The 20,305-nt window shown below is 51.2% G+C and overlaps 2 pseudogenes; both read left to right on the plus strand.

Annotated features, from left to right (window-relative positions):
* The window catches only part of LOC135273194 (lanosterol synthase-like), a 35,634-nt pseudogene extending 21,743 nt beyond the window's left edge, over nt 1–13,891 (plus strand).
* Nucleotides 11,152–12,996, plus strand: LOC135273183 (uncharacterized; annotated as a pseudogene).
* Nucleotides 13,892–20,305: the final 6,414 nt, after the last annotated feature.

Raw genomic sequence — 20,305 nt, forward strand, 5'->3', positions numbered from 1 at the left:
CGGCCCTTGGCCACGTGCTGCCCGGCGGTGTGGAGTGGGGTTGGCCTGGCACGGCCCTTGGCCACGTGCTGCCCGGCGGTGTGGAGTGGGGTTGGCCTGGCACGGCCCTTGGCCACGTGCTGCCCGGCGGTGTGGAGTGGGGTTGGCCTGGCACGGCCCTTGGCCACGTGCTGCCCGGCGGTGTGGAGTGGTCGTGCGTTGTCCTCAGCCACACTCACAGAATTGGCCTTTTAAAAAATATATTACCTTTTAAAAATCACTGTAATAAAAGTAAAGCAGGTGCTTTACAAACAAGACTTGCAAAATACAGAAAAATGCAAAGAAGAGGCTAAGTTGCCCCCTCCTCGCCCCTGAGTAAGAATCTGCCGCTGCTGTTGGTCTGCACATTTCCATGGTGGTCTGCCGCCCCTCTTCAGGCCTGGCCCACTCTGTGCCTGGGTGGGGTTTCTAAAAGCCCCACCATTGAGCGTGCTCCTCCAGCACAGGCGTCGTGTCATTTCACTCGGTAGCCTCTGGGCTGTTTTTCCGTTTTCATTGTTGTTTTTAGCTTTTTCCCCAGTTTAACCTTAACCGGTATTTTCTTGGTAAATATGTATTCATGACCATTATTATTCCCTAGAGCTGTATGGCTTGGGGTCTGCCTGCCTGGGTGGGCCCCCAACCCTCCCTCTTCCTGGCTGACCTGGCCTGGTCACTTCTCTGCCCATCTCTTTCCCTGCCTGCATGGGCAAGAGTACAGCCTGGCAGAGTGGAGGGACTGTGAGAGGTGCCAGGGAAGCGCATGTCAGCTGTTGTCACTGTGTAGAAACGGATCCTGGATGTGGCACACGGGGGGCCGTGGTGACTTCATCATGGGTTTCCTCTGCATTTCTTTGGTGACTTCCAAGTTAGAACATTTTTTTTATAATTTATTTTTTTAGACAGAGTCTTATTCTGTTATCCAGGCTGGAGTACAGTGGTGAAATCATGGCTCACCACAGCCTCAAGCTCCTGGGCTCAAGCAATCCTCCCACCTCAGCCTCCTGAGTAGCTGGGAATAAAGGTGCATACTGTTATGCCTGGCTAATTTTGAAAATGTTCTGTAGAGATGGGGTCTAGCTCTGCTGCTCAGGCTGGTCTTGAACTCCTGGGCTCAAGTAATCATCCTCCCACCTCAGCCTCCCCAAATGCTGGGATTACATGGTAAGCCACCACCCCCAGCCATTTTTAAAATTTTCACTAGGATGGTTTTTCTTTCATTTTTAAGCACAATAAAGTATTTGTGTATTATGTTACAGATATTTTCTCCTCAATTTCTTTGTTCTTTTTATCACTTTAGGGTGTTTGAACCTAAGTGTTAAACTTTTATTTATTTATTTTTATTTTTATTTTTGAGATGAAGTCCTGCTCTGTCGCCCAGGCTGGAGTGTAGTGGCGCGATCTTGGCTCACTGCAACCTCCGCCTCCCAGGTTCGAGGGATTCTCCTGCTTCAGCCTCCTGAGTAGCTGTGACTAAAGGTGTGTTCCACCACGCCCAGCTAATTTTTTTTTATTTTTGTATTTTTAGTAGAGTTGGAGTTTTACCATGTTGGCCAGGATGGTCTCGATCTCTTGGCCTCGTGATCCACCTGCCTTGGCCTCCCAGAGTGCTGGGATTACAGGCGTGAGCCACCGCACCCGGCCAAGTTTTTAACTTTTAAATGGTTAAATATATTAGTCTGATTTTTATATTAAGATTTTAAATTTACCTAGAGAATTTTTGAGATGCAGTTTGGGGTTGCCAGTTACTTTAACACTACTTATATGGAATATTCTGTTTTACTACGCAGACTTAAATTCTCCCCTAAATTTACAAATTTATAGAAAAGTTGCAAAATCAGTAAAAAGTGCTCCTGTTACCTCTTACTAGGATTCCTCTCCTCTGAGGCTTCACTGCCTTCCCTCCCTCGCGCTCGAGATGCTCTTTCTTGAACCACTGGAGAAGTTGCAGAGAGGATGTACTATGTTTCTAACTGCATGAGTATTTCTTTTGTGCAAGTGTAGGTCAGAATGTTAATGTTGATGCAGTACTAATCTGCAGGCCTTGTTCAAATTGGCCTAATTGTTCCAATAATGTCCTTTGTGGCAAAATTTTTCCTCAAGCTTTAATCCGATATTTAAGGTTGCATTTGTTTATTTTTTTTATTTTTATTTTTTTGAGACAGAGTTCCATTCTGTCACCAGGTGCCAGGCTGCAGTGCAGTGGCATGACCTCGGCTCACTTAATTATTTTTCTTTTTTCCTTATCCTTCTTTTTTTTTTTTTTTTTTTTTTTGCAAAAAACAAAACAAAACAAAAAACTGCTAAAAATATTTTTCATTATCTCAGAAGCTCTTATTGCATTTTTTTTTTTACTTTTGTGGCTTTTCTTTGTGGGGGATATCTCCAATATAATGTAAAATAATCAGTTAATTTTTGTGTTCTGGATTCAGTCATCTTTACTACCATGTTCAATTACTTCTAAGTCATATATTTTTTTCTCTACATTTTAGCATCTCTGAAACTAGAATGCATTTTTCGATTAAGGATGTATCACAGTTTAATTGGCAACATTTCTTTAGTGGTAGAAAAATTAACAAAGTCCTAGATTTTATAAAATGTGGCATTTTATTTTTATTTTATTTTATTTTTTTAAAGAAAAAGGAAGAAAGAGAGAAAGAAAAAAAAAGAATGAAGAAGAGGGAGAGAGAATGGGAATATTGCTCTATTGCCCAGGCTAGAATGCAGTCTAAAAATGGGAATTGAAAACCTCTTTTATGCCAATAATTGTGCTTAACAATGGAGACAGGAAGGAATAAGGGAAGAAAATAACAAACAAGCAGCCAACCAATATTTCATTTAAACCTATGAAATGCTATGCAATTACTGAGGAGTGATTTACTTCCAATTATGTAGTCACTTTTGGAATAGGTGTGATGTGGTACTGATAAGAATGTGTGTTTTGTGTATTTAAAGTGGAGAGTTCTATAAATGTTTATTAAGTTTACTTGTTCCGGGTCTGAGTTCAAGTCCTGGATATCCTGTTAATTTTCTATCTCGTTGATCTGTCTAGTATTGACAATGTGATGTTACAGTCTCCCACTATTATTGTGTGGGAGGCTAAGTCTCTTTATAAGTCATTAAGAACTTGTCTTATGTATCTGGGTGCTCCTGTATTGGGTGCGTGTATATTTAGGATCGTTAGCTCTTCTTGTTGCATTGATCCTTTGACCATTATATAATGTCCTTCTTTGCCTCTTTTGATCTTTGTTGCTTTAAAGTCTATTTTATCAGAGGTGAGAATTGCAACTCCTGCTTTTTATTTATTTATTTATGTTTGCTCTCCGTTTGGTTGGTAAATCTTCCTCTGTCCCTTTGAGTCTTTGTGTATCGTTGCATGTGAGATGGGTCTGGATACAGCGTACCGATGGGTTTTGGCTTTTTATCCAGTTAATAATATATATGAGTTTAATACTGCCATTTGATGCTAGCTGGATATATTTTTGGAAAGGCTGATACTGGTTGTTCGTTTATATGTGTAGTGCTTCTTTCAGAAGCTTCTGCAAAGCAGGCCTGGTGATGGTAAAATCTCTAAGTACTTGCTTGTTTGCAAAAGATTTTATTTTTCCTTCACTTGTGAAGCTCAGTTTGGCTGGATATGAAATTCTGGGTTGAAAGTTGTTTTCTTTAAGGATGTTGAATATTGGCCCCCACTCTTTTCTGGCTTGTAGGGTTTCTGCTGAGAGATCTGCTCTAAGTCTGATAGGTTTCCCTTTGTGGGTAACCTGACCTTTCTCTCTGGCTGCCCTTAGTGTTTTCTCCTTCATTTCAACCCTAATAAATCTGGCGATTATGTGCCTTGGGGTTGGTCTTCTTGAGGAATATCTTTGTGGTGTTCTCTGTATTACCTGGAGTTGAATATTGTCCTGTCTTACTAGATTGGGAAAGTTTTCCTGAATAATCTCCTGAAGAGTATTTTCCAACTTGGATTCATTCTCTATGTCACATTCAGGTACACCTATCAAACGTAGATTAGGTCTTTTCACATAATCCTGTATTTCTTGGAGCCTTTGCTCATTCTTTTTTATCCTTTTTTCTCTAATCTTGACTTCTCGTTTTATTTCATTAAGTTGGTCTTCGAACTCTGATATCCTTTCTTCTGCTTGATCAATTTGACTGTTAAAACTTGTGCATTCTTTGCGAAGTTCTCCTGTTGTGTTTTTCAGCTCCATTAATTCACTTATATTCCTCTCCAAATTGTCTATTCTCGTTAGCATTTCGTCAAACCTTTTTTCAAAGTTCTTAGTTTCTTTGCATTGGATTAGAACAAGTTCTTTTAATTCACAGAAGTTTCTTATCATCCACCTTCTGAAGCCTACTTCTGTTAATGGAACGCACTTGTTCTCCATCAGGGCTTGTTCCGTTGCTGATGAGGAACTGTGATCCCCTGTAGAGGGAGAGGCATTCTGATTTTGGGTATTCTCAGCCTTTTTACGCTGGTTTCTTCCCATCAGTGTAAATTTATCCACCTGTCGTCTTTGTGATTTCCGACTTTCAAATTAGGTTTCTGAGTGGACATCCAACTTGTTGATTCCCAGCGCCGAAATCTGAGCAATCCACTGCGCCGGCCAAAACAGCGGTGTTAAGATTGATGGTGCTTTTCTGCCCGGGAATCGGCCAAAAGGGGACCCAGTCCCGCTCACTCTGCACCAAGAACTGCCGCGCTGAGGCACCAGCAAAACCGCCGCACCGGCCACAAGAGTCGCGCTGGCGACCCGTGGGGCTCCTCCGCTGGGAATCTCCTGGTCCGTGAGCAACAAAAATTCGTCTGAAAGTGTGGCGTCCTCTCGTTCTCTGCACCTTCACCAGGAGCCCCCATCCCAAGCCGCTGGTGGTCGGCCATCGTGGATCCCCTCCTTCCTTATCCTGCTTACTGTGCACATGGGTTGCATTTAGTTATAACACTGACACTCTTTTAACCTGGAATAATTCCTTAGTCTTTCCTTGTGTTTGATGACTATGTCATTTTTGAATTGTTCAGCAAGTTATTTTGTAGAATATTCTCAGTGTTTTTTTTCTTTTTTTTTCTGGTGTCTCATGATTAGATTCGGGTTATGAAGTTGTACATTTTTGTCAGGAATATTGCAGAAGAAGTGGGGCCTTCTCTTGCATCTTACTAGGAAGCACACATCCACTCTGGCCCCTTGATGGGGTGGTGGCCACTGTACTTAGTTTCTCCACTGTGAAGTTGCTGTTTTTTTATTGGGAGACAGTTTTAGGCTACGTAAATGTCCTATTTCTCATCAGACTTACACCCGTTACTGTTAGCATTTGATGATGTTTCTTGCCTGAATCAATTATTTGCGTAATGCTTGCAAAATTGTCATTCCCCATATGTGTTGGTTGGTGTTCTTCCAAAAGCTTTTCCTTCGCCTCTGTTTATTTACTTATTTATTATCACTGTGGACTCATAGATTCCTATGCAATTGATTTTGATACTGATCTCATAGCTAGACAATTTGCTAAACTTTAAAAAAAAATTATGGCCGGGCGCGGTGGCTCACGCCTGTAATCCCAGCACTTTGGGAGGCCGAGGCGGGTGGATCACGAGGTCAAGAGATCGAGACCATCCTGGTCAACATGGTGAAACCCCGTCTCTACTAAAAATACAAAAAATTAGCTGGGCACGGTGGCGCGTGCCTGTAATCCCAGCTACTCAGGAGGCTGAGGCAGGAGAATTGCCTGAACCCAGGAGGCGGAGGTTGTGGTGAGCCGAGATCGCGCCATTGCACTCCAGCCTGGGTAAAAAGAGCGAAACTCCGTCTCAAAAAAAAAAAACCCCTTAGTAGCAAACACTGATATTTTTACTGTCTCCATGGTTTTGCCTTTCAGACTGGCCTCTTTCACTTAATAATAAGCATTTAAGGTTCCTCCGTGTCTTTCTATGGCTCGATAGCACATTTCTTTTTAGTGCCGAATAATGTTCCATCGTCTGCGTGTGCCACAGTTTATCCATTCACCTGCTGAGGTGAGTGCCTTACTTGCTTCCAAGTTTTGGCAACTATGAATAAAGTTGCCATCCATGTTAGCGTACGTGGAAGTTTTCAGCTCATTTGGGTAAATGCCAAGGAGCGTGATTGCTGGATCCCATGGTAAGAGCGTGTTCTGTAAGAAGCTACCAAGCTGTATTCTAAAGTGGCTGCGCCGTCTGCATTTCCGCCAGCAACGATGAGCCTTCCTGTTCCACATCCTCACCAGCACTGGGTGTTGTGTTTTGGGTTTAGCTGTTCTGAGAGGTGCGCAGTGCTATCTCCTCGTTCAGTTTGCAGTTCCCAAGTGACGCTCTGTTAAAATCTTCTCATACAGTATTTGCCACCGGTGTATCTTTTTCAGTGAAGTGTCTGTTAAAGTCTTTGGTTCATTTTTAAGTTGGGTTTTCTTATTGTTGAGTTTTAGTTCTTTGTATATTTTGACTGCCAGCCCTTTATCAGCTACGTCTTTCGCAGATGTTTTCTGCCAGTCTGTGTCTTGTTTCTTCATTCTATTAATAGTATCTTTTGCAGAGCCAGTTTTTATTTTAATGGAGTCCCGCTTGTCAGTGTTCTGTTTCACGTATCATGTTTTTGGTGTTGTATCTGAAAAGCTGCTGCCAAGCCCAGGTGCCTGGAGTGTTTGCCACGTTACATTCTAGGAGCTGTCAAGCTGTGCGCTTTACATCTGGCTCCATGGTTCCTTTTGAGTTCGCCGTTGGGAAGGGCTTATGGCTCGTGTCTAGATTTGGTTGCATGTGGATGTCCAGTTGTTTTGGCACCATCTGTCCAGAAGACTTTTTTTGCGCCATTTTGTTGCCTTTGCTCCTTTGTAAAAAATCAGTTGACTGCATTTACGTGGGTCTATTTCTGAGCTCTCTGTTCTGTTCCACTGGTCTATTTGTTCTTTTCGCCGGTACCACCCTGTCTGGGTTCCTGTAGCTCTGTAGAAGGCCTTGAACTCAGTGTCAGTGTTCTCTTTCAACAGTGCATTGGCTATTCTGGGTTTTTTTCCCTCTCCATATACATTTTAGAATCAGTCTGTTGATATTTACAAAATGCTGGGACTTTGGTTGGGAATCCATCGAATCTAGAGCTCAAGTTGGGAAGATCTTTTATTTCTTTCATCAGAATTGTGTAGATGTCATCATATATAGATCTTGTACATATTTTGTTGTTTATACCTAAGGATTTCAATTTTTTGGAGCTAATGTAAATGGCATTGTGTTCTTCTTTTTTTTTTTTTTTTGATATGGAGTTTCGCTCTTGTTACCCAGATTGGAGTGCAATGGCGCGATCTTGGCTCACCGCAACCTCCGCCTCCTGGGTTCAGGCAATTCTCCTGCCTCAGCCTCCTGAGTAGCTGGGATTACAGGCACGCGCCACCATGCCCAACTAATTTTTTGTATTTTTAGTAGAGATGGGGTTTCACCATGTTGACCAGGATAGTCTCGATCTCTTGACCTCGTGATCCACCCGCCTCGGCCTCCCAAAGTGCTAAAATCTAATTGTTCATTGCTTGAAGGAAAGCAATCAACTCTTCTTTTTTTTTTAAGAGATGGGGTCTTACTCTGTTGCCCAGGCTGGAGTGCAGTGGTGCCATCATAGCTCACTGTAGCCTCAAACTCCTAGGCTCAAGGAATCCTCCTGTCTCAGCCTCCTGAGTAGCTAAGACCACAAGCATGCACCATGCTCAGCTAATTTTTAAATTTTTTATAGAGATGGGGTCTTGCTCTGTTTCCCAGGCTGGTCTCACACTACGCTGTCTGCTTTGAGATGATTATATATTTGTGTCATTTGTTAATTTGTAGAGAGGATTATTATGGATTTTTCTAATGTTAAGACGCCTTTGTATTTCTGAGATAGACCTTCGTATTGGTCTGTATTTAAGACAGTATTCAGTTTCTCAGTTTTAATTTAGAGTTTTGCATCTGTGTTCATGAGTGAAATAGCCTGAAAATTTCACTTTTCCATATCTTATTTCTCTGGGTTCCTGGAACGAACTAGAGAGTGTTCCTCCTCCTTCTATTCTCTGGAAGAGTTTGTGTGAGATTAGAATGAGTGTGCCTGATAACTTAGTCGCATTCACTTATAAAATTCCTAGGCCTAGAGTTTTTTTTCTGGGAAAAGTTTAGATTTTGACTCATTCTTTTAATAGTTTTAGGACTGTTTAGATTCTCTGTTTCTTGATTGAGGCAGTTTTGATAAGTTAATTTTTCTAATTTGTACATTTTGTCTGAGTTTTCAAATGTAATACATAAAATGTTCTTATTTCTCGCCATATCTGTGTAGTCCTGTCGCTTCTTTTATTGCTTTTATGAATTTGTACGTTGACTCTGTTTCACCTATTGCTGGGTGACAATGTTAGTACAAACCTAGTGGCTTAGAAGAACACACATTTATTACTTCACCGTTTCTGTCAGTCAGAAGTCCAGGCGCAGCCTCGCAGGTCCTCGGCCTCAGGGTCCCGCCGGAGCTTCCAGTGAGGAAGGCTCTGCCTCTGAGCACTCGGGGTCCTCGGCAGGATCCCCTTCCTCAGCTGGAAGCTGCTGACTGCCTTTTGCTGCAGGGGCCTCTCTAGATGGCATCTCACAAAAGCCAGAAGGGAGAGTTGGTAGAGGGAGTTGGCGAGCATGATGGGAGCTGCAGTCACATGGACCTTAGTCCCAGGACCGACACCCATCAGTCCTGCTTGACCTGCTGGTTAAAGATGAGTCTCACGTCCCGCAGGCTGACACCAGAGTAGACACTTCACTCCAGCCTTTTGGAGAACCGGTTGTCTTTGGAAATACCAGTTAGATTTAGGATGGGTCTTCTTTGTCTTCTAAATGTGTTGTTTTCTCTCTAATTGATTTTTTCCTGTTCTTACTAGTTCCCTTTGTTTGCTTTGCTCAAGCCTGGGCTGCTGGGTCTCAGTGATACTGCTCCTGTTCGCAGCCGTGTCTGCGGGGCTCCCCCCGGGGCCTTGCTTTCCTCGCCATCCCTTTTTCAGACTCTGCCAGTCTGCTTCCCGCTCTGGTGTCCTGTACTTGCTTCGTTTAAAAACCCTCATAGGTCTGTGTAAACTGTTTATTTTTATGTGGTTTTTAAGGGAGACCGTGCTCATTGTTTTGAGACCCTGAAATGGGTGGAATTGGGATAGGCAAACTGCCGTTTTGCCGGATTGTTCATTGGGCCAATCTCCTGTGTTCCAGGGAGACCCTCGAGCGGGGCTTAGAGTTCTGTCGGCGGCAGCAGAGGGCTGACGGCTCCTGGGAAGGGTGAGTGAGCCCCGCCCATGAGTGCAGACACGCGTGGGATCCGGAGGTTTCTGCTGTCACGCGCTGCCTTCATAAATGTTGGGTGGTATGCTGGTGCTGAACCAGACGTTTCTGGAAGTGCGCTGCCAGGCCATGACCTCTGGGGGACCTTGTTCCTTTTTGGCATGCCTGGCCCCCGCCTTGGTGAAATTGCTTGGCATGTTGCTGGGTGCAGCCAGGCTGTGTTGGACGTGCACTGTCGCCTGAGTGTGGCTGTTCCCCTCCACCCTCACTGCTCGTTCTCGGGTGTCTGGCTGGTGGGCCCAGCAGATGGAGCTGCTGTCTTCCGTGGCCCTGACGCCTGAGGCACTGGAGTTGGTGGGCTGGCTGGGCACGTGTGAATGTCGCAGAATGCCTGTGGTTTCACACACCGGCTGTGAACGTGGGTTGAAGGGCTGAGGCTCTCCTCGTCTCCCTCCAGGTCCTGGGGGGTGTGCTTCACCTACGGCACCTGGTTTGGCCTGGAGGCCTTCGCCTGCATGGGGCAGAGCTACCGAGATGGGTGAGTGAGTGAGTGCCTGTCCTCTGGTGGGCGGGGGTCTCAGCCCAATCCCCCGACGGGAGTGTTGTTGGCTTTGATGTTTGATTATAGGGGTGTTTTTTTCTTTTTCTTTTTCTTTTTTTTTTTTCGAGACAGAGTCTCGCTCTGTCAACACGGCTGACATGCAGTGGCATGATCCAGGCTCACTGTAGTCTCGAACTCCTGGGCTCAAGCGATCCTCCCAAATAGCTGGGACCACAGGTGCACGCCACCACACCTGACTCATTTTTTTTCTTTTTTTTTGTTGCACACCTGATTTTTTAAAACTTTTATGCAGACACGGTGTCTTGCTGTGTTGCTCACACTGGTCTGGGCTCAAGCAATCTTCCTACCTCGGCCTCCCAAAGTGCTGGGTTACAGGCATCAACCACTGCGCCTGGCCTGTTTTTAATATTTTTAAACAGTGAGATAAGATTGGTTTCTCAGACAAGGTCCCAGGTTGAAATGAGGATGCTTCCCTGGTCCCACGGCTCTCCAGAGCTTCCTGACGGAGCCCCTCCAGGCACACAGATACCTCCCAACCCTGAGTAGGAGGATTAGGGTCCAGGCGCCCCCAGACCGGGTTAGAAGGCAAGAGGCCTCCGGTCCCAGCCCTGTCTCCAGCTGCCCTGCTTTTTCCCGTATGGGTGTTTGGGGGTGGGGAGCACTGTGCTTGCCTGGATGCAGCTTATAAGGCACTGCTCCCAAGCACTGCAGACCTCACTCAGTCTGACACGTCTGTGAGGCCATCTGCAGTACTCGCATGTCCCTTTGTCACCCTAACGACTCTGGGAGCCAGGAGTATCTGTTCCCAGTTCACATCTGTGGAACTCAAGCTCAGGGGTTTCAGTAGTGGTCCATGGCCCTCACATAGGGCAGCCCTATAGCGTAGGCTCCTCCCCACACCCTAAGGCAGCCTGCCAGGGTGAGAAGCTAGGGGTCCTTCCCTGGTGTGATGGTGTCTACTGTCTCTGGTCTCTACAGGACTGCCTGTGCAGAGGTCTCCCGAGCCTGTGACTTCTTGCTGTCCCGGCAAATGGCAGACGGAGGCTGGGGGGAGGACTTTGAGTCCTGCGAGCAGCGGCGTTACGTGCAGAGCGCCCAGTCCCAGATCCACAACACCTGCTGGGCCCTGATGGGGCTGATGGCCGTTCGGTGGGGATGACAGGCCCCATCCCTGAGCCCTGGGTTTGGGTAGAGGAGGGACACTCAGCTGTGAGCAAGTGGCCTGGGCTGAGTGAATGTAGAGGGGAGTAGGGGAGGCCTGTGGGCCAGGGGCGATTCAGCTGCCACTCAGGGAACAGAGATGTCTACCAAGAGCCACGTGCCAGGTTCCTGGGGCAAGGAGATGGGTCACTCTGACCACATGGGGCCCTGCAGAGAGGCTCGCCTCTTAGAAGTGAACCACCCACCATTAGCAGTGTTCGTAGCAGAGCGTCAGCATCAGGGACCCCTGGAAATGGTGAGGTGGGCTGTGATGAGGACGCTGCTTCCTGGTGTGGTAGTGATGGCGGCCATGGCAGCTGCTCTCTGTGGCCCTCCTGTGTCCACAGCTGGTGCCAAGCCACATGTGTGCCTGGTACATACATGCGCAGCTGCACGCAGGTGTTCATGTGCACACACTGATGTGCACACACAGACATACGTACATGGAGACAGATGAACACAGTACGTATGCACACACGTACACGTGCACAGGCACCTGTGTACACACACAGATGCACCCACAGCGTCCCGTCTGTGCCACACACAGAGATATGTACATGGAGACAGATGCACACACACACAGTATGTATGCGCACAGGCACCTGTGTACCCACACACACACCCACAGCATCCCATCTGTGCCACACACAGAGATACGTACATGGAGACAGATGCACACACACACAGTGTGTATGCGCACAGGCACCTGTGTACCCACACACACACCCACAGCATCCCATCTGTGCCGCACACAGAGATACGTACATACATGGAGACAGATACACACACACACAGGTCTATGCACACACGTACACGTGCACAGGCACCTGTGTACACACACACACACCCCCACAGCGTCCCATCTGTGCCGCACATAGACATACGTACATACATGGAGACAGATGCACACACACACAGGTCTATGCACACACGTACACGTGCACAGGCACCTGTGTACCCACACACACACCCACAGCGTCCCATCTGTGCCGCACATAGACATACGTACATACATGGAGACAGATGCACACACACACAGGTCTATGCACACACGTACGCGTGCACAGGCACCTGTGTACCCACACACACACCCACAGCATCCCATCTGTGCCGCACATAGACATACGTACATACATGGAGACAGATGCACACACACACAGGTCTATGCACACACGTACGCGTGCACAGGCACCTGTGTACCCACACACACCCACAGCATCCCATCTGTGCCGCACATAGACATACGTACATACGTGGAGACAGATGCACACACACACAGGTCTATGCACACACGTACGCGTGCACAGGCACCTGTGTACACACACACAGATGCACCCACAGCATCTCATCTGTGCTGCCCTATTAGGTTTGTGGCCATCTGGGGAATCTTCCTAAAAGCTAGAGCAGGTCTGTTTGAGCAGGAGCAGCAGGGTCTGGGGGACCCCTGAGGGCAGCACAGTCAGGGACCCACAGTTAAGCTGGGCCCGCTGAGCCCTGGGTCCTGCTTGGTATCTCGTCCTGGCCAGCAAGCAAGTGTGAGCTCCTGTGGCTTCTGGTCTCCAGAGGCCCATGAGGACCAGTGGGCCGGGTGGGAATAGTCTTGGGCTCCTCTTTGGGGGGAACAGAAGAGCATCTTGTGCTGGAGCCACTCAGGGCAGGCCTCAGGAGGCCTGTGTCCCCAGCCTGTCGTCACCGTGGCTCCGCTTCTCAGGGAGCCTAGGACAGGTGCGGCAGGAGCCCGAGGTGCTGACTGCGCCTGGTGGGGCCTGTGGGTGTCTGTTTGGGTGCATCCGTTCTCACTGCAGCATTCCAGGGCTTGTCCTTAGACTCGGCCGCGTGAGGGTGAGGATGATGCTCGGGGGCGTGTTTCAGCCTCCTCTTCCGCCAGGCATCCTGACGTCAAGGCCCAGGAGAGAGGAGTCCGGTGTCTGCTTGAGAAACAGCTCCCCAACAGCGACTGGCCCCAGGTATGCTACCAGGGGCCTGAGCACATAAGGCCCAGCACCAGCCTCCATCGTGCGCGGCTGTTTCCACATCCGCTTGTTCTGTGTCTTCTTTGGGGTACTTCGGACGTTTGGGGGGCGTCAACTCTGCCAGCGAATGCCAGAGTTGGTGGCAGGTCTGTGGTAGGTTGTTGGGTCCTAACGTCCAGGTCTTGCTGTTTTTGTAAGTGATGCTTTGGCTGGGGGAGGAGCTGGATGGGAGAAGCCAGTGGATGGGAAGCCCTTTCATTCCAGGACAGACCCTCCAGCTCCAGACGACCTGGTGGCCCCTCACTGAGCCGGAAGGGCAGGAGGCGGCCTTTTTTTATCCCTGTAGTGTGGGTGTCATGAGATCCTGTAAGGCCAACTACCCTCCCCTGGGATGAGGCTGAGTTGGTGGAAGCTGACGTGGTCGTGAGGGGCTGGTGACCCCGGCTCAGTTTGCTGCAGGGCGGGGAGTCTGAGCTGAGCTGATGGTGCCTGACTGACGTGGGATGCGCTACCTGCTTTCCCATGTTCTCGCTTAGTCAACCCTTCCCAGGCTCACCCACGAGCCAGCCAAGCCGGCAGCCAGGGTGCAGTTCAGGGACTAGCCCTCAGCTGACCGGTGGAGCCTTTGTGTTTATTTCTCTGTGTTCTTTCAGGAAAACATCTCCGGGGTCTTCAACAAGTCCTGCGCCATCTCCTACACGAGCTACAGGAACATCTTCCCCATCTGGGCCCTTGGCCGCTTCTCCCAGCTGTACCCTGAGAGAGCCCTTGCTGGCCACCCCTGAGAACATGCCTGCCTGCTGGGTGCCATCTGTGCGGTCCAGTAAGGCCAAGGGGTCCTGGCCGAGTGGGGGAGCCCTCCCATAACCCTGTCGCTGGCTCCAGCCCCTCAATCTCTGCCTCACAGATGTGAGTCTGGGGACCAGGCTGGAGGCAGGGATGGGGACAGGGTGGGTATCTTAGACTCTTAATTTTTACCATAGGTTCATTTCTGAGAGTAGCTTGTCAGGCTTGGGTGAGGAGGGGGCGCAGGAGCCACAGCCCTGAGGAGGCACAGTGCCTTTTGCCGCCTCTGGGCACAGCCTCCCCAAGGGAGTGAGGCTAGCAGGGTTTTTCTGACCAATAGCTGAGTTGGGAGAGGAATGGCTGTACCTGTGCGATTCCTACCTGGCACTGTCATGTGGGCTCTGGGTTGGGGTTGGCCCTGGGCACCTTCTGTCTGCCAGGCTGAGGGACACGAGGGCGATTCTCACAGTGGCACGTACAGTGCGCATCCGTGAACAGCCCAGTGCAGGGGGTGCTCCTGGAGCATCTCGAGGCTGTGCAGCAGGGAACCCCGTGCCCCTGGGCCGGGAGCTTGCCTGCGGAATGGTGGGCGGAGCCTCCATACCCCTGGGTTGTGAACTCACCCGCGTGGAATGCGGTTTGTGAGGTGCCTGCAGGGTTTATAGTGGCCTTATCACAGAAATGCACACGGGAGGCACAGCGTAACCAGGGGTGAGGGGCAGACAGCAGTCGTGGTCACTATCGCAGGGCACTGCTCTGTACAGGGACAGCCAGCGCGCAGCCCATCACCGCTCCCTGGGCTGGCTGGGCAGGATGGCACCCTGGGGGCCTAGCATACGCCCAGGGCTCCCCTACAGCTGCCGCCAGTCTCACGCCCAGGCAGGTGCTCTGGGCTGGAGTGAGGGCCAGGTGTTGAGGGAGGCTTCTCTGGGTGATCCTCGGAGCTCCTGTCTAGCTTCTGACCCAGCTGCTCTGGCTTGCATGGATGTAGGGCTTAGGATAGGAAGTTCAGGTCCTGGCTATGCCTTTGACTGATGTGGATTAGCCATTCACGTGCTCAGGGCCACCTGAGACTGTCACTGTTCTCCTGGCCGTCTGGAGGAGTCACTGAGAACTTCCTCACCACTGCTGCCTTGCCCAGGGCACACCCTCCGCCTCCTCATCTGCTCTTCCTCCCTCCCTGCCGCCTCCCGGCCCCTCCCCCTGGCTGACTGTCCTCCCTCAGGCAGTGGAGGTCTGTGTCTGGACACCCTCAGAGCCTGTCATTTCCTGCCTGGAGTCCTTCAGGGCCACCCCTGTGTCTTGGTGCGGGGTCCAGGGCTCTCACCCAGGCCCCGTGCCCTCTGGGGTCTCCTGCCCAGCTCCCTTGACCCCTGGGCTGTCACTTACCCTCCTTGGGACTCGCCTGCCTACCCGGAGCATGCAGGGCCTGGTCGGCCGCACGTGCAGGCAGCTGCCTGTAGAGTGTCAGCGCTTTCCTACACATCTTGAAACTAGGGTTTAGTTTGGCTGAAGGACTGTGTTGGGACCCTTGGCATCTGTCAGGTTTGCACGTGCTGTTTTTTTCCTCAGCCCATGTGTTCTCCCTACCTGGGGCAGCAACAGGACAGACAGTGAATCCCAGAGCCTGCCTGCAGCAGCGGCTGCTGTCCCTGGGCCTCCTAGCCACGGCCAGATCACTGTACAAAATACCAGTTTTCCGGAAATGAAATGTAAATCCATCTTTATACTGAAAATGTTATTGAAGACACGTTTATGAACAACTACTTTATAAACAGCCATTAGACATTTGATTCCCTTAGCAGAAGCCTGTCATGCTGTGTTTCTTTCATCCTGGGGAGCAATGGCAGATCTGGGGTTTCTGGCTGTCCTGCCTCACCCGCCTGTGGGATGAGTGGGATGCCCAGCCTGGTTCAGGGAACAGGAGTAGGGTGAGGAATCGCAGGGCGCGTCTCCAGTTATCCGAGGAAAATATGTCTCTCTTTTAAGAGATAATAGCTAGCCTATCTTAGTATCTTTTAAAGCCTGTAAACATATCTAGAAAGATAAATGAGAGACATGTCCACATAGGAGGAACTTTCTTTCACTGCATTGTTTTCCTTCACAGTGGCCTTCAAGTCACAGGACACAGCGGTTCCCTGCCACCTTCAGTGTTACTAACACATGCAGGACTTCAGTGTCACTGTCCTGCCCTGTCTCCTCCTTTATAAATCACATCCGTGTTCAGTCTGTTGTTTAAAGCGAGTGTATTTTTCCTGTCCCACGAAGAGGCCTTCTTGTTCACAGTTGGATCATGATGCAGAGGAGTCTGTTCCTCCCCTGTCCACGTCTCGGTGCCGGGAGGATGACCTGTCCCAGAGGACTCATCACCGTGATGTGCTCTTGGCAAAGGAAGCCACCAGGAAGAGATGGCGGCTGCGCCTGTGCAGCCTCTGTCTGAGGGGATACTTGCCTCAATGTGATTAAAAATCAAGTTTGCTATCCTGAGTAACTCATTAAAGATTTTTGAGTTCAAATTATTTTTATCAGGGACAGATACTGAACATCCTGAAATCTCTTCCCTGGTGCCATCGGAGGTTTTCTTTGTTCGCTATGATGTAAAGTTTCACTCTTGATATTCTTAATATCAACATAGACTGTAGGACAAGGAATGATACCAGAAATAAGAGATGATAAGAGGATCAGTTTATCCGGACGTAACAGTCCTAAGTGTATATGCATCTCATGACAGCTTCAAAATACATGAACAAAACTGCAGAATTGAAGAACATGACATAAGTTCACAATTTTAATGGGAGAAACAACATCATTACCCACTGACACAGGCATGGGCTATTGAGAGGATACTTCACCCAACACTGGTGAAGGACACGCTTTTCAAGAGCCTGTGGCCCGTGTGCTCAGGTGGACCATGAGATGAGTCTCAGGATGCTAGAAAGGACTGACGTCACGCAGGGCGTACGTCCCGCCGCGCCGGACTTAAGCTGAACTGAAAATCAGTGGCAAAGGAGCAAAGGCAATTCAATGGCGAAAGGACAGTCTTCCACAAATGATGCTGAAACAACCGAACTCCATTCAGCCCCTGTGCTCAGCCTCTGGCCATGGGTCCTCTGAACAGCCTTGGTGTTTTCCAGGCTCTCGGGCTTGGCTTGGAGTGGCCCCTCGGGCCTTGGCTGGGGCGGTGCCATGGCTCACCCTCTGTCCATATAATGGGGCCTAAGGTGTCCACTGTGCTGGGCCAGCCTGGGGAGGCCCAGTGGTCAGAGGCTGAACCCCACCTGGCAGTGCCACCCCCTAGGCTGCAGGTGCATGTGGGACTTTCTGGAGGGCTCTCTTGCAGAGAGGGTGGAGCCCATGCCTGGACTTTTTCTTACTGTGCTATTAAAATGAGGAGAAATGGGAACGGGGCGAGGAGGGTGGCCCTGGGGTGGCTGGTGTGGCCGTGTCTTCTGGGGTCGCACCTACACCCTGGACACCCATCTTTCTGTCTGTAGATGGGAGGGCAGTGAGCTTCTGGGGACAACGTCCGCCTGCTGGGACGAGGTGGGCACCGGCCCAGGTGAACTCTGGGACTCTCCTGGTGGGACACCTCTCTCCTGCACACAGGGGCTGTATTCAGTCATTTACTTATGGCACCACAATGTCTGTCTCATACTCTGGGCTAGAAAAGTGCTCTGGGCTCACTGTGTGTGACCTGCCTGGCCGGGAAATCAGGAGCCCTGCCTGGCCACTGGGGAGTGATGGTGGAAACCCTGGTGTGGGCCCGGCTGAGATTCTTTCTCCTGTAAGTGGGGTCCCTTAGGGCCCCCTATTCTGGAGCTATTTACAGCACCTGCCAGCATTTCTAATGTCTCAGAGCTGCCCCCGAGAACCAGCACTGGCCTCACGACGCCCCGTTTCCTCTCGTGTGTGTTCTCAGCTGTAGCCAAGCCCTGGCGAAGCCGCTGGGTCGGAATCCCTGCCGGGGCCTCCCGCCCCCAACCCTCTCTCCTGACAGGCGATTTGCTGGGCCTGAGGACAGGGCCAGGTCTTGGTGTTGGCGCCGGGTCACGAGCAGATGGTTCCGGTCACTCCGCTGTGGCGCGAGGATGAAGGTGGCGACCCGTGTGGGCGACCCTCGCAGCCGGCATGTTCCAACGCCCCGCACCTCGGGACCTTGGATACCTGCCACTGCCGTCACAAAGTACCACAGACCCAGCAGCTTAGACCACAGAAATTTATTCTGTCACAGTTCTGGAGCCCCAAACTACAAGATCAGAGTGTCTCTGTCCGTCTGAGGCCTCTCTGCTTGGCCTGCAGGCGGCTGCCTCCCTGCCTGTCCTCTCCTGGTCTTTTCTCTCCCGCTTCACCTCCCCGTCCATCGCCACATTCGGTTCAGTCTGCAGTGCTGGGGGTCAGGGCTTCTGCAGATGGTTTCTGGAGGGGATGCAGTGCAGCCCTCAGCAGACTCCATCCTCCCCTCCCGGCCTCCACAGAACCCTGACCCATCCTCCCCTCCCGGCCTCCACAGAACCCTGTCCCATCCTCCCCCCCGGCCTCCACAGAACCCTGACCCATCCTCCCCTCCCGGCCTCCACAGAGCCCTGACCCATCCTCCCCTCCCAGAGTCCAGACATGGATCCCTGACCCCATCCTCCCCTCCTGGCCTCCACAGAGCCCTGACCCATCCTCCCCTCCCGGAGTCCAGACATGGATCCCTGACCCCATCCTCCCCTGCCGGCCTCTACAGAGCCCTGACCCATCCTCCCCTCCCAGCCTCCACAGAGCCCTGACCCATCCACCCCTCCCGGCCTCCACAGAGCTCTGACCCATCCTCCCCTCCCGGCCTCCACAGAGCCCTGACCCATCCTCCCCTCCCGGTCTCCACAGAGCCCTGACCCATCCTCCCCTCCCAGCCTCCACAGAGCCCTGACCCATCCTCCCCTCCCGGCCTCCACAGAGCCCTGACCCATCCTCCCCTCCCGGCCTCCACAGAACCCTGTCCCATCCTCCCCCCCGGCCTCCACAGAACCCTGACCCATCCTCCCCTCCCGGCCTCCACAGAGCCCTGACCCATCCTCCCCTCCCAGAGTCCAGACATGGATCCCTGACCCCATCCTCCCCTCCTGGCCTCCACAGAGCCCTGACCCATCCTCCCCTCCCGGAGTCCAGACATGGATCCCTGACCCCATCCTCCCCTGCCGGCCTCTACAGAGCCCTGACCCATCCTCCCCTCCCAGCCTCCACAGAGCCCTGACCCATCCACCCCTCCCGGCCTCCACAGAGCTCTGACCCATCCTCCCCTCCCGGCCTCCACAGAGCCCTGACCCATCCTCCCCTCCCGGTCTCCACAGAGCCCTGACCCATCCTCCCCTCCCGGCCTCCACAGAGCCCTGACCCATCCTCCCCTCCCGGCCTCCACAGAGCCCTGACCCATCCTCCCCTCTCGGCCTCCACAGAGCCCTGACCCATCCTCCCCTCCCGGCCTCCACAGAGCCCTGACCCATCCTCCCCTCCCGGCCTCTGGACATGGAGCCATGGCCAGGGAACTCTGTGTGCCCCTAGCCTCTGAAGGTTTCTGGGCTTACATGGCTCCTCTGTCATCCCAGTCACCCTGAGTAGCCACAGAGGTGGGGTCCCTTAGGCCCCCGTGGCTGGGGGTTCCATTAAGAACTTCAAGTGGGGCTGGGCTCAGTAGCTCACACCTGGAATTCCAGCACTTTGGGAGGCCAAGGCAGGAGGATCGCTTGAGCCCAGGAGTCTGAGACCGGCCTGGGTAACATGGCGAGACCTCGTGTGTATTAGTCTGTTCTCATGCTGCTAATAAAGACGTACCCAAGACTGGGTAATTTATAAAGAAAAAGAGGTTTAATGGACTCACAGTTCCACGAGGCTGGGGAGGCCTCACAGTCATGGCAGAAGGCAAGGAGGAGCAGAGGCACGTCTTGCTAGAGTGCGCAGGGGCCTGCCCTTATAAAACCAGCACACCTCACAAGACCGTTCACTATCAGGAGACCAGCACGGAAAAACCCGCCCCCATCATCCCCTTACCTCCTACCGGCCTTCCTGCGACACGTGGGGATTGTGGGAGCGACACAGCCAGACCACGTCACCGTGTCTACAAAAACTGAAAATTTAGCCGGTGTGGTGGTGCGTGCCTGTGGTCCCGGCTGCTCAGGAGGCTGAGGTGAAAGAATCGCATGAGTCCCAGGGCCGAGGCTGCCGTGAGCCGTGACTGTGCCACCGCCCTGCAGCCTGGGCGGCAGAGTGTGGCTTTGTCTCAACAACAACAAAAACGAGAAAATAACGAAAGCAGTGCAAGTGGGCAGCGGCCAAACGTGGAGACGCGAGGTCTCCCTGGTGCCACTGACGTTGTGGGGCGCCTCCAGCCGGGGGAGCAGCTGCTGGGGAGAGCTGGGGCCTCAGCATCATGCCTGCCCACGCTCACGTGTATCCACCTCACTCTCACATGTGTGCTCCCTGCCCCACGCTCACGTGCATCCAGCCTCACATGCA

Source organism: Aotus nancymaae, unplaced genomic scaffold, assembly GCF_030222135.1.
Source record: "Aotus nancymaae isolate 86718 unplaced genomic scaffold, 86718_ANA_hifiasm-v0.15.2.pri h1tg000348l, whole genome shotgun sequence".
In the NCBI taxonomy this organism is placed as follows: domain Eukaryota; kingdom Metazoa; phylum Chordata; class Mammalia; order Primates; family Aotidae; genus Aotus; species Aotus nancymaae.